Raw genomic sequence first — 12,184 nt, 5'->3', positions numbered from 1 at the left:
GGAGGGAGGCAACAAGTGTTTTGTGTTTGGCTGTTGTCCCTGTCTAGTGGGGGTGGGGTGTTTGTGTGTTATCTGTGACGACCTGGCTAGGCCAGGGTGCCACATATTCAGTCCCCTTACTTATCTTGGTATGACAAAGATTACAAATTACCCTTCTTTTATCATCTTTAGAAAATGCCAGACTGAGGAACTCCTAACCCTTGATCTGAGAACTTGCTGTGTGTGGATTCTATGGGGAAGAGTTACTCGCCTTGTTCTTCTGGCCACCCCACTGTAGCTTACTGTCAGTTGCAGTGCTACGTATCCCTCCCCTCTGCACTGCTGTCCTCGCTCTGTATGACACCTTCCCAATTTGGTTTAGTGACTTCATCTTCCACCACCTCGACTTCCACTTTCGCAATCTGTTCCTGACTTGTTGACTTAACAACATCACTGTGTCTCATCATCATCTACCTCTTGAGACACTAATTTCCATTACCCACCATTGTCTTCTTCTTTTATAAGACCTGATGATGCAATGCAGCCAGCGAATCACAGTAATATGCTATGCATTACCGTATATGGCAGGTAATCCCCACATGTTGATTGACTGTCTAACAACCACAAAACATGCTGGACGGGGACTCAAGCATGGAGTTTGAGCACCCATGATACTTGATTGAGTAACGAACGTACCCGAGCACCCAGATGCATGCTCGAGTATCGAGCAGTGGCAAGCACGCTCGCTCATCACCATTCCTCATGACTATGCCCAACTGCACAAAACAAGGTCCGTAAAGGCATGGTTGGGTGAGAGCATAAAGCCTTGACCTCAACCCCATCCAACACGTTTGGGATGAACTAAAACATAGATTGTGACCTCGGCCCTTTTATCCAACAGCAGTATCTGACGTCACTGAATACTCTTTTGGATGACTAGGCAAATATTCCCATAGACACCTCCAAAATCTTGTAGAAATCCTTCTCAGAGGTATGGAAGCTGGTATAGATGCAGGCCTGGCCCTGAGTCAATATTAATGCATATGAAACCAGAATGCAATTTCAGAAAAGCTGTAGGTGTAAAGTGTAGTGTTCCAATACTTTTCTCCATCTGCTTTGTTTGTTGCATATGTGGCGCCCCTGAGGCTTCAGTCACCACAGAGGTACTGCCCCTCAACCAGAGGTGTGATATTCCATCTCAGGTAAGGAGGAGGTCAACACCGGTTCACACAAAGCACGACACCTAGGCTCAGAAACACCTCATCAGACATGGCAGAGGGCTTGATTATACCTGAAGCCAGGCTGGGGGGGTGGAGTCATAGGAGTGGGAACACATTAGTACAAGTGGGAACACAGTGTGACGTGTGGAGAGAGAAAGAGGAGCAGTGGAGGAGTTAATACCTGCGGCCTGGAGCAGGTACCGCTCGGGCCGGGCACAGACAGAAGGGGTCCTAGAGACCATGGGAGCTAACCTCTCGTTGCCTTGTTCCACATATAATCTACTGGTGGAAGGACTAGGCTGCAACACAGGGACTGGTCTCTAGGGTAGGGGACTATAACCTACGGGCTTCGCTAGCACGCACCGAAGCTACCACCGCCACAAATTCACAGGGAGGTGACCCTCAAGGACCAAAGGGATAGAGCTACACGCCACCCCACAGGATTCACGAGCACTGAAACAGGGTTCAGTGAGCAAAGGTGCAACACAGGAGGCAGAAGCAAGTGCAGGAGTCGGCCAGGAAAGAGTACTCTTTAGAAAGGTGCACCGGACTCGACCTACGAACTACCCGGGATCGGCTGGAGCCCATCACGGTGAATCCCGGCACTCCAAAGGTGGTCCCTGGCGTGTGCTACAGTGAGTAAAAACCTTGAGACTGCACCCCTGTGTAGCTCCGTTATTCGCTTGCGCCCACCATCATAGACTACTATTACTACCATCCCCATCCACCCTGGGGCCTAGCTCTACCAGTGGAGAGCTGCACCATTTAAGCTACGTCATCATCTGCCCTGCCCCGGGGAGACCCATCTCACAGTGACGGCACCTAACTTGCCGAATACCACAAGTGGCGTCACAAATAACCTGTCATCATCCCCTTTCTTTTTATTAAACGAAACCGCCAGGGTCACGGAACCGGGCCACACCACCGCGGCGCCCCAGAGCCAGAACCGCCACCCGGTAACGAGTCACCCCACGGCCCCGACTCGGACGTGTCCCATACACTGGGTGGCAACCACTGAAAGTTCCCAGTACAAATCAATTTTCCATAAACCCTGAATAACATATGAATCGAAAATGTAAACTCATCAGCATTTGCTCCCTTTTTCAAAAAAGCCTTAAATATATGAAAATTTGTAAATTCCAACACGTATTATTCTTTAAACCATAAGAGAATTTTACAGCACTACAGAAAGCAATTCCTTGTGGATAGAAACATCAATATCGTTAGAGAAGAATAAGAAATCCAGCCATGAATTACATCTGCTATGACCGGCGGTTATTTGGGCACAGTGGGAAGTCTCTTTCTTTTGTTCTTTTGTTCTCTCTCCAGTCTATTTTAGGAGTGTCAGTTTTTATAAATGTTCTTTAATAAATGAAGAACAAAGTTTTTTATTTACACTGGTCAGATTAGCACCATGTGGTGAATTAATGCTCATCGCTTTGATTCTTCACCAGCTTTGATCTCTCAGATATTTGATCAGATCATATAAAATTGTAATATTTTGAAATGTAGATTAAGCTTTCCACTAACTTCTTCTGTCATAACAATATTATTTTGATTTGTACTACAAGTAGGCCATACTTAAAATGTTTAAAAAAAAAATACAATTCTGCCCGTGTAAGGTTTTAATAAATGTACAGATATATAATTACATAACAGTGAAAAAAAGATCAAAAATAAATATTCATTATTGAGACTTTAACGCTCGGACCTGTTACCCGCGCGGCACCCCCACACATCCCCGCTCTCAGACCTCGGCGGGGTCGCCGCTCTCCTCACTTTGGCGGCAGCTCCATGTGCTCTTCTCCTGCCCCAGGGTCTGCCACGGCCTCCTCATGCTTCCAGGCCACGCGCAGGTCTTCTGCGAGTGCCTGTACGGTGCGTGCACGGCCACACCCCCTTTCGTAAAGGTGTCTCATTACCCAGAACTGCTTCCTGAGGTCACCCATTACCCTAAAGGTATTTAAGTCTGTCTCCCCTTAGGGCAGGCACCTGAGCAATGTTGTCTACTAGTTAGTGCGTTGCTAGTTCTTAGGTCCCATTACACTACTGTGTCTAGTTATTATGTCCTAGCACTAGTCTCGTGTTCCTAACCTGTGTCTCATCCTAGAGCCTGCTCACTACCATCACCTCCTTTCGGCCACGTCTGAGCCACCACCTCTGTGCTGCGGTACCGCCCCGTGCTCGGCAGCCGAGCCGCTCGGATCCGGACCTTCAGTGGGTGGCTCGAGGGTCTCCGGACCCGGGGGTCTCGCGGTCACTTCAACTGAAAGGGGGGTTGTGGTTTGGGGACGTAGGTGTACGACTGGAGCCGTGTTAAGTTCGTGATGCCACCTACGGGATATGGTGAAGGTGGACACCACCGCTGCAGTTACGGGGCACCCGGGGGAGATGTTTGGCAGCAAGTTGTTAACCCCTCCGTGGGCAGGGATGGTGTTTGCCGGTGCAGGGAGATGGGCGACCGGAGGGTGCTGTAGTACTCACTATTAGTAAACACACGAGTCTCTGGTAAACCAAGGTGATGGTGGTCGGTGCCCGCAGCCGGCCACAGTCTGGTCCCCCACCCGGCTGGTGGTCTCTGTCTTTCTCCCGCACCTGTGTTGGATGGTGGACTGCCTGTGCTTGCAACTTCAGGAGTCCGCTCCCCAGCTTGTGGTTGCCTAAGGAGCCCTTGGCCCGCAGACGCTGGCCCGTGGGATCTCTGAGCCGTGGCGGTAGCTGCTTATCCCCCTTGTTGGGCTGTTGCCTTCAGTCGGGACTTTGGGTGGGACAGAACCTCTAGTCCTGGCCGCAATCAGTTAATTAACTAACCCCTAGTATCTTCTGGACATAGCTTTAGGGTCTGCCTTTGTGCTCCGGTTTCCGAGTCGGTTCCCCGGGTCGGTACTGGCGGGCCACTACCCTGTCCCGGTCCACCTCGGTTCCACCGAGCCGTCTTCCCGGCTCCTGCAGACGAAGACCGCCGTCTGCCTCCTAGCCAAAAGTACCAGGGCTCCTACTCCGGCATCTGCTCAAATTGTTTTTTCTCCTCTGCTGGAGCTGCACACAGCTCCAGCCCACACACCTCTCCAACTTGAACTCTGAAACTGTTCTGTTTACTTTCCCGCCTCAGGCTGTCTGAACTCCTTGGTGGGCGTCTTCCAACTGCCTGGTTCCGCCCCCTGGTGTGTCCATCAAGCCCTGAGGGGGGCGACTAGGATTTAAGTGTTTGGCTGTATGTTACCTATGAGGGACAGGTGTATTGCGGGGCCCTATCTGTGACTACCTGGCCCGACCAGGGCATCACACTGCCACGTTTGAGCCACCACCTGCATGCTGGCACGTCTGAGCCACCACCTGCGTGCTGCCACATCTGAGCCACCACCTCTGTGCTGCCTGATCTGAGCCACCACCTCTGTGCTGCCTCATCTGAGCCACCACCTCCGTGCTGCCAAGTCCGAGCTACCATCTCCGTGCTGCCACATCCGAGCACACCAGCACCGGACGTTAAGAGACTTTACCAGTCAGTAAGAGCCGACCACCATTGGTTCCTGGCAGTCATGCATTAAGGCCCCCTGGGGCTGCGCCCGACAATCCCTGTATAGGGGTTCGCTACTGGTTAGCTCCTCCAGGGAAGTCTGGTGTATGGCCCAGTGGGTCCACTCCAGGACGCTTGACATAACAGAGACTATAAAGCTTAAACTCCTTCCCAACCAGATGATTTTCCATTTTTGCACTTTTGTTTTTTCTGCTTTTCTTCATCAAACACTTGAATGTCTTAGCAACCGACGGGAACCTCCACTTTGTGGTTATAACCCCAGGACGCATGCTGTACATGCCAGGGTCAGAGATTGACAGCAGCATTTTAGAGGTTAACAAATATGGATGAGCTCCATTCCAGTGTCAGCTGTTGGAGGCAGATGATGGCTAAATAACACAGCCATCATCTGCCAGGAGAGTTGTAGGTTCAGCCTCTGTGTATGCATCAAAGACAGGGAGCCAATAAGTGACATGCCAGTACATCATATGTTGGTAAGGGCTTAAAGCTTTTCAAAAAAATTACTGTGCCACTCTTAAAGGGTTTGTCAAAGATGAAATGAAAAGTCTGCAGACACTCTATGTGACTGCAGAGTGCTGAATCATGATTCCCTTATGGTGGGAGGTCACGTGCCTGCATGTGTGCGATTTGCATACTCGTGTTCACGTGCCGACTAGATTAATCTGGCGTCTTTCAATTTTCTTCTATTGAGAGAAGCCAGATGAGTCTAGTCGGCAAATGAACGTAAATACGTAAATTGCATATATGAAGTTACATGATTGCCCTCCCGCGCAAAATATACAGGGAAATTGTGACGTTGTGCGCATTGCACATTGTCAATATTCAGCAGTCTGCATTCACATAGAGTTACTACAGATTTTTCTTTTTTGCCTGGACAATTCTTTTAATGCAGCACATCACACTCTCTCAGTGCCCTCTCACATTTTCTAACAGCAATGCACTACTGTAGCTTGTCTGGAAATGTCATATTGTGACATATATGATTTACTTAAACCTCTTTGTTGTCAATGTGGTGGAAACGTTCTTCATGCACAGCTGGGTTGCCAACCATTTATATATTCCAGCACAAAAAAATGTTGGCTGTCCTTGATTTTTCGATAAACCGTCCAGAAAAAATAAAAAGTCAAGTTGGCAATGATGACGCATAGGCATCTCTTTACCCCTGTGGTAGCAAACCTCACCCTCTCTATCAGCAATGTTGTTGGCAAGGTGTCCTCTATCTGTGTAAAACTACACCTACTGCAATGCAAGCAGAAACGTTTTGTATTTTACTCTGAGGCCCAAACTAAAGTCCTCAAATAGCACACTTTGGCTAGTAAATGCCTCTTACCCCTACTTGCTAACTAGCTGTGTGACTGTCTGTTGCTGCATAGCTCTCCTTCTCAAAACAAAACTCCAAACAAGCATGGCTATGGTAAATGCCATGCAAAATAATTAAGATGATATATACAGAGCATAACTCCAGAACAATTAATGAAATGGAGGAGAAAATGGAGTAAAAAATGCACATCAGTAAACAATGTTCAATAGAAAATTACAAATTTTTATTAATAACAATATTAAAATGAGAATCCACAACCATAGAACAACCAAAGTCCATATTTAACAGTAAGTGATCCATATATAGTAATACGTTGATGTCAGGATGTCAATAAAATAAACGGACCAGAAATACAGTCAGATGGTAATAACTTAATACCCCACGTAGAGAGTAAAATGGGGACAATCTGATCAAAGGTCAGAAAAATTATTGTAGGTACACCAAAAAATGACAGGGAGCAGCTTGGATGTTGTTTCTCCCCTCCGTGGGTAGGGGGGGTTGGTCGTCCCGGGGCCCAGTGAGGGTTAGGGATGGCAGGCGGGTTACGGGGCCTGGTGAGGTGCGGGGTCGCGGGGGCAGTGCGGTGCCGCACGGCACGGTGGTACTCACTCAGCCAATGATGAATGCAAAGTCTCCGGTATAACAAACGGCTGGATGGACGGGTCCCACAGACGGCTGCGGTAGTTCTCCCGGTAGGTTGGCGGTGACTGCCTTTCCCTGCACCTGTGTTGTGTTCACGGTTCCAATGGCTTCCCACCGGTAACCCGCTCCCCAGCTTGGATGGATGCTGAGGGAGCCCCTTTTGCCCGCAGGCTCTGGCCCTGGGAACTGTAGCCTTGGCGGTGACTGTGTTTCCCTTCACGGTTTGAGCTGTTGCCTTCAATCGGGTCTTGACTGCTGGGAAACCCCGAAGGTTCCCTTCGCTAACGGATTTGACCGGTTTTACGGCGACTCCTAGCCTGGTCGGGGTCCATAAGCCCTGCCGAATGGTGCTGGCTTCTCTTCTCTCCCCGATCCGGTACCGGCGGGCCACCGCCCGTCCCCGGTCCTTACGGTTCACTTCAATCAGCCTCTCCTGCAGACAGTCACCACCGTCTGCCAACCTTGCTTTATGTGCCCGGGCCACACACCCAGACACAGTCAGTCTCCTCTACTACCACTTCACTCTCCAAAACTACTCTGACCTCCTTTTCCCGCCTCCAGGACTGTGAACTCCTCGGTGGGCGGGGCCAACCACCTGGCCCACCCCCTGGTGTGGACATCAGCCCCTGGAGGGAGGCAACAAGGATTTGTGTTTGACCTTGATGTGCCTAGCCGGGGTGTGGGGTGTGTTGTTGTAGTACCTGTGACGTCCTGGCTTGTCCAGGGGGCCACACTTACAAAACCTGTTTCCATGCCACCCTCTAACCCAATCATGTCACCATCAACTTAGTGGATTTGTGGCGCCCCTGAGGCTTCAGTCGCCACAGGGTACTGCATCTCACTTAAGGTGCAGTGCTCATCCTAGTTCCAGAGAAGGTCAGTTCTGGATTCACACACATCCATATCATACATACAGTAGGTTGCCCTCCCCACTGGGGACCGGTTTAGGGTCAGATCTTAAGGTTGCCAACCAAACACTGGGGCTGCCACCCACTAGCGACAGGGACTCGGGGAAGAGTGACCACCAAGGGGGAGTAGGAGCAACAACACATAATCAAGAGTGGTGACGAAGCAGTGAAGAGTGAATGAGCTGGTTACCGGTAGCTGCTGTGGGACATTGGAGAAACACGGTCGCCGAGCGGTGAGGTTGATTGCTCCCTCGCAGTCTAGGGTGCAGAGCCCTAAGGTGGTGCATACTTCAAGTTGCTCCACCAGATTCTGCAAGACAAGGAGGATTGCAGGTCCCTCTGGCCACCACAGATCCCGGAAGACAGTGGCAAATAGACACCGGGGTCACGATTACGGTTGGGCCCCTGACAAGGACTCATGCTACCTGCAGACGGCATGGAAACTAAACAACAACGAAAAGGGGACCCTGAGTAGCTTCACGCCTGGGGGCCCGCACACAAAGCGCCAGGAGGAAGGGCCCACAGACTACCACACCCGTTCTGACCTCTAAAGGATCCGGTTGGAGCCCATCACGGCAGAGACCGGTACCCTTGGGCAACCGAAGGACAGTGAGTAAAGACCTGTAACCACAACTACCATGTCTGTCCTTCATTCCCGCCACTGCCGCTGTGAACACCGCTCATACTGCGCTCCCCGGGCAAATTCTGCAGGCGCTCTTTCACCCTCCATATGTGTCTCATTGTCTCATCACCACTGTGACTGCTCACTGCAAAATGTGAAGAGCCTTGCTTCTACCTCTCTGATACGGTCGTCCTATGTGGCCCACGCAGTCTTGCTTTTGCACATGACGCAACTACCTTGAAAAAGGCGTAAAAGCCGAAACGTTGGGTGTTGCTCTAGTCGAGGTCCACTTTTTGCAGTCTGTCAAAATAAATTCACTTGCATTCATATTTTGTCATCCATTACTTCCATTGTGTGTGCTAGGGATATATATATAGATATTCAGCAATTTCTCCCTCAAGCACCAGTATTAGTAGTGAGCCTGAAATTTTCCATTTCACTGTCCTTTATTCCTGGCGCCGACGATCTGCTCTTTGGCGACAACAGCCACTACTACCTCCATCATCCTCCCTGGGGCCTAGCTTCACCTGCGGGAAGCTGAATTATCCTAGCTGTGACACCATCCGCCCCAGAGGACAGCGACCGCAGCGGCGGCTAATCCCTGGCCGTGTACAGCAGGTGGCGTCACAAAACAACTCCCAACATCCTCATCATCTCCCCCACCATCATCCCATTCATCCATCCCTTTTTGTGGACACCTCGGGGTCACAAAACCGGGCAGGGCCACCCGTGACATCCCCGACCCTTCACCAGCCCGGTGAAGAGTATTCCCCAAGGCCCCGTGGGGTGCACCAGATTGATAAGTAAAGAACACTGCACAACCCTCACTGTTAATGGCTTTCACCTCCACTGGGTCAGGTGGCAAAAGTCCTTAATTTTTGTAAGAGGGTGGCAGACCTATGACATTTCCCTTTGTTATGTTTACATGTAAAATTTGAAGCAGATTTGTTTTCACTTTATTTCTCTTCAGTATATTTATCACTTTTAGGCTATGTCCACATATTGCTTTTTTGCTGCTTTTTTTGTGCAGGCAAAATCTGCTCTGTTGGCAGTAAAGAAGCGGCTGACTAAAAGCAAGTTTTGCTGCTTTTTTTGTTGCAATTTTTTGCTGCGTTTTTGGTGGAGATTATATGTGTCATATGTCTACAGCACCTTTAATAAAGCTAAATCTATTTACCAAAAATGTAGCAAAAACTCAGCAAAAATGCATGGTTGCATTTGTTTTTGCATTAATCTGGTATATTGTGGATGACCGAAAGTTGAGGGACTTCTGATCCATTAGCACTGAGCCGAAAACAAGCAGTAGCAGCAGAGAGGTGAGAGCGACCATGCCTTGACGCTCCGCATTAATTAGCATGTTAGCACGCCCACAGGGGTGTGTAACATGCTAAGAGGGACGACTAGCCAAGGGAAATAACTCCCTTGGACTAGTCCCTGTGCTCATTAGCATACCATAAAGGATGTTTAGAAATACTTCTAAATATCTCTTTATCTACGCTAGTGTAGCCTGGGACAGTTGGGCGGGGATTAGAAATATGCACCCAGAAGTTCTCGTGGTTCTGGGTACATATTGCACCTGACAGGTTCCCTTTAAAGTCCCAGATCACATTACATGGCCTATAACTGTCCTTACTCTAGCTTGGCACTCTCCGCAAGGAGAAATGGTCCTCCTCAGATCTTCTTTAAGAGACTTCTCATCTAGCCAAATCAGACCTCCTTTTTGTACTGATGAGGGGCAAACACCCCAAAACACGTGTTTACAAATGGGGAGTCTGGTTTGACTTCTTACCCTAATCCATATGGTAAGGCTCATTTACAGTAAGGGTCGATATTGAGTTTTGGGATTGCCACATCAAATAGGTGGCACTAGAGTTGAAGTCGTCTTCTTTTCTGAAAAGCCTATTTGTATGCCATAGATGGCAATATGAGTAAAGTGGGTGTGATTGAAAGACTCTTATCACCCAAGGGCTTGCATAAATCTGGACCAGGGACTTTTTTTTAAATCCATATGTATACTGCCAAATCTATGTCTAAACAGTGTAAATGGAGCCTATTGATAAGTGTCTCAAACTTTTATTGTGTCCTTTTGTATTGCACACAGTACCATATGAGCATCTGTCCTGTGGCCACATAAGGCCATTAGAATACAGAGGAACTCTCACCAGTAATGCGACAGAGGCCGCCTTCTGTTCATTGGCTTTTAGCCTTTGTGGCTTCCTTGTAATTAAGTTTACTGCATCCTTTACAAGCATGGTGAATCATTTGTACATCTGTTTCTGAACTGATAGAGCTTCATTGCTTCATGCTGAGGGATAGATTCTTTGTAGAGGATTAACTGGCTAAAGACATAATTAAAATATAGCATGCAGAAGGGACCTTATAGTAAAAGTTACCATAAATCCTATCAGTTTTCTTAAAAGGAATATGTTCTAATGACAAATAGGTCAAGTTACAGCCACTAGACAACATGTATCTGCAGACACGGCAAGATATACAATGGGGCGTTATATAAATGCCCTAATTTAATGGGGTTATCCAGGAGTTAAATGCGAAAACAATTATATACTTACCAGTAAAATCCCAAAGCTGTTGGTCATTATACTACCATATGCCTTCTGCAGGCAATTATTGTAAGAATGCCACATAATACAAATAATTCCTGCTGCCAGTGATGACTCACGACAATCATGTGCTCTTGTGGCATGTCTTTACCACTGCCATGTAAAGAAAGGCTTTCATGGGACCACAGAAGCATCATCCCTTGAGCTGTGGGGAGCTTAAAGGGGTTTTCTTTATATATGTCACTCTACAAGATGGAGGGGAGAGAGGAACGTAGACCCACTGCCCCCAAAACCAGGCTATCCCTGGAGGGGCATGACTAAAGGGTGCTTTACACGCTGTGACATCACTAGCGATCTCGTTAAGGATGTGACACGCCAGATCGCAGATCGCACATGTGACTAGCGCTATAAAGACGACCTATGTGCGATCTCGGCAGATCACATCTGCGATCTAGTGTGTCACATCGCTAACGAGATCGCTAGCGATGTCACAGCGTGTAAAGCACTCTTAAGTGCTTACCGAGTCTTAACCAGAGCCTCTGATGGTTACATAGTTACATAGTTACATAGTTACTTAGGTTGAAAAAAGACCTAGTTCCATCTAGTTCAACCTTCCTCCACCAGTTCTACATTTAGTCACTAAGTCATTTATAACCAACAATGTTTTGTGTACTGAGGAAATCATCCAGCCCTTTTTTAAAAGCTGTTATAGTATCTGCCATTACAACCTCTTGTGGTAGTGTATTCCACAGTCTGACCACTCTAACTGTAAAGAACCCTTTCCTATTTAGCTGTCGGAATCGCTTTTCTTCCACTCGCAGTGAGTGCCCCCTGGTCCTTAGTATTGTTTTTGGAAGAAATAAGTCATGTGCCAGTCCTTTATATTGACCACACATGTATTTATACATATAAATGAGATCTCCTCTGAGACGTCTTTTTTCTAAGCTAAACATATCTAACTTTTTCAACCTGCCATCATATGGGAGGCCTTCCATTCCTTGTAATAGTCTAGTTGCCCGCCTTTGAACTGACTCTAACTTCTGAATGTCCTTTTTAAAATGTGGAGCCCAAAACTGGATCCCGTATTCCAGATGTGGCCTTACAAGTGATTTATAGAGGGGTAACAATACGTTGGGATCACGGGATCTAATCTCTCTTTTTATACACCCTAAAATCTTGTTTGCTTTAGCAGCTGCTGCCTGACATTGAGTGCTGCTGCTTAGCTTATTTGTAATGAGAATACCCAAGTCCTTCTCCTGTTCTGTAGTCCCGAGTTTACTTCCATTTAATGTATACGCAGCTATAGGATTACTCCGTCCTAGGTGCATTACTTTACATTTATCAACATTAAATCTCATTTGCCAAGTATCTGCCCATTCTGACATCTTATCCA

Source organism: Anomaloglossus baeobatrachus, chromosome 4 (assembly GCF_048569485.1).
Source record: "Anomaloglossus baeobatrachus isolate aAnoBae1 chromosome 4, aAnoBae1.hap1, whole genome shotgun sequence".
Lineage (NCBI taxonomy): Eukaryota > Metazoa > Chordata > Amphibia > Anura > Aromobatidae > Anomaloglossus > Anomaloglossus baeobatrachus.
Note: the sequence above shows the minus strand (reverse complement) of the source record.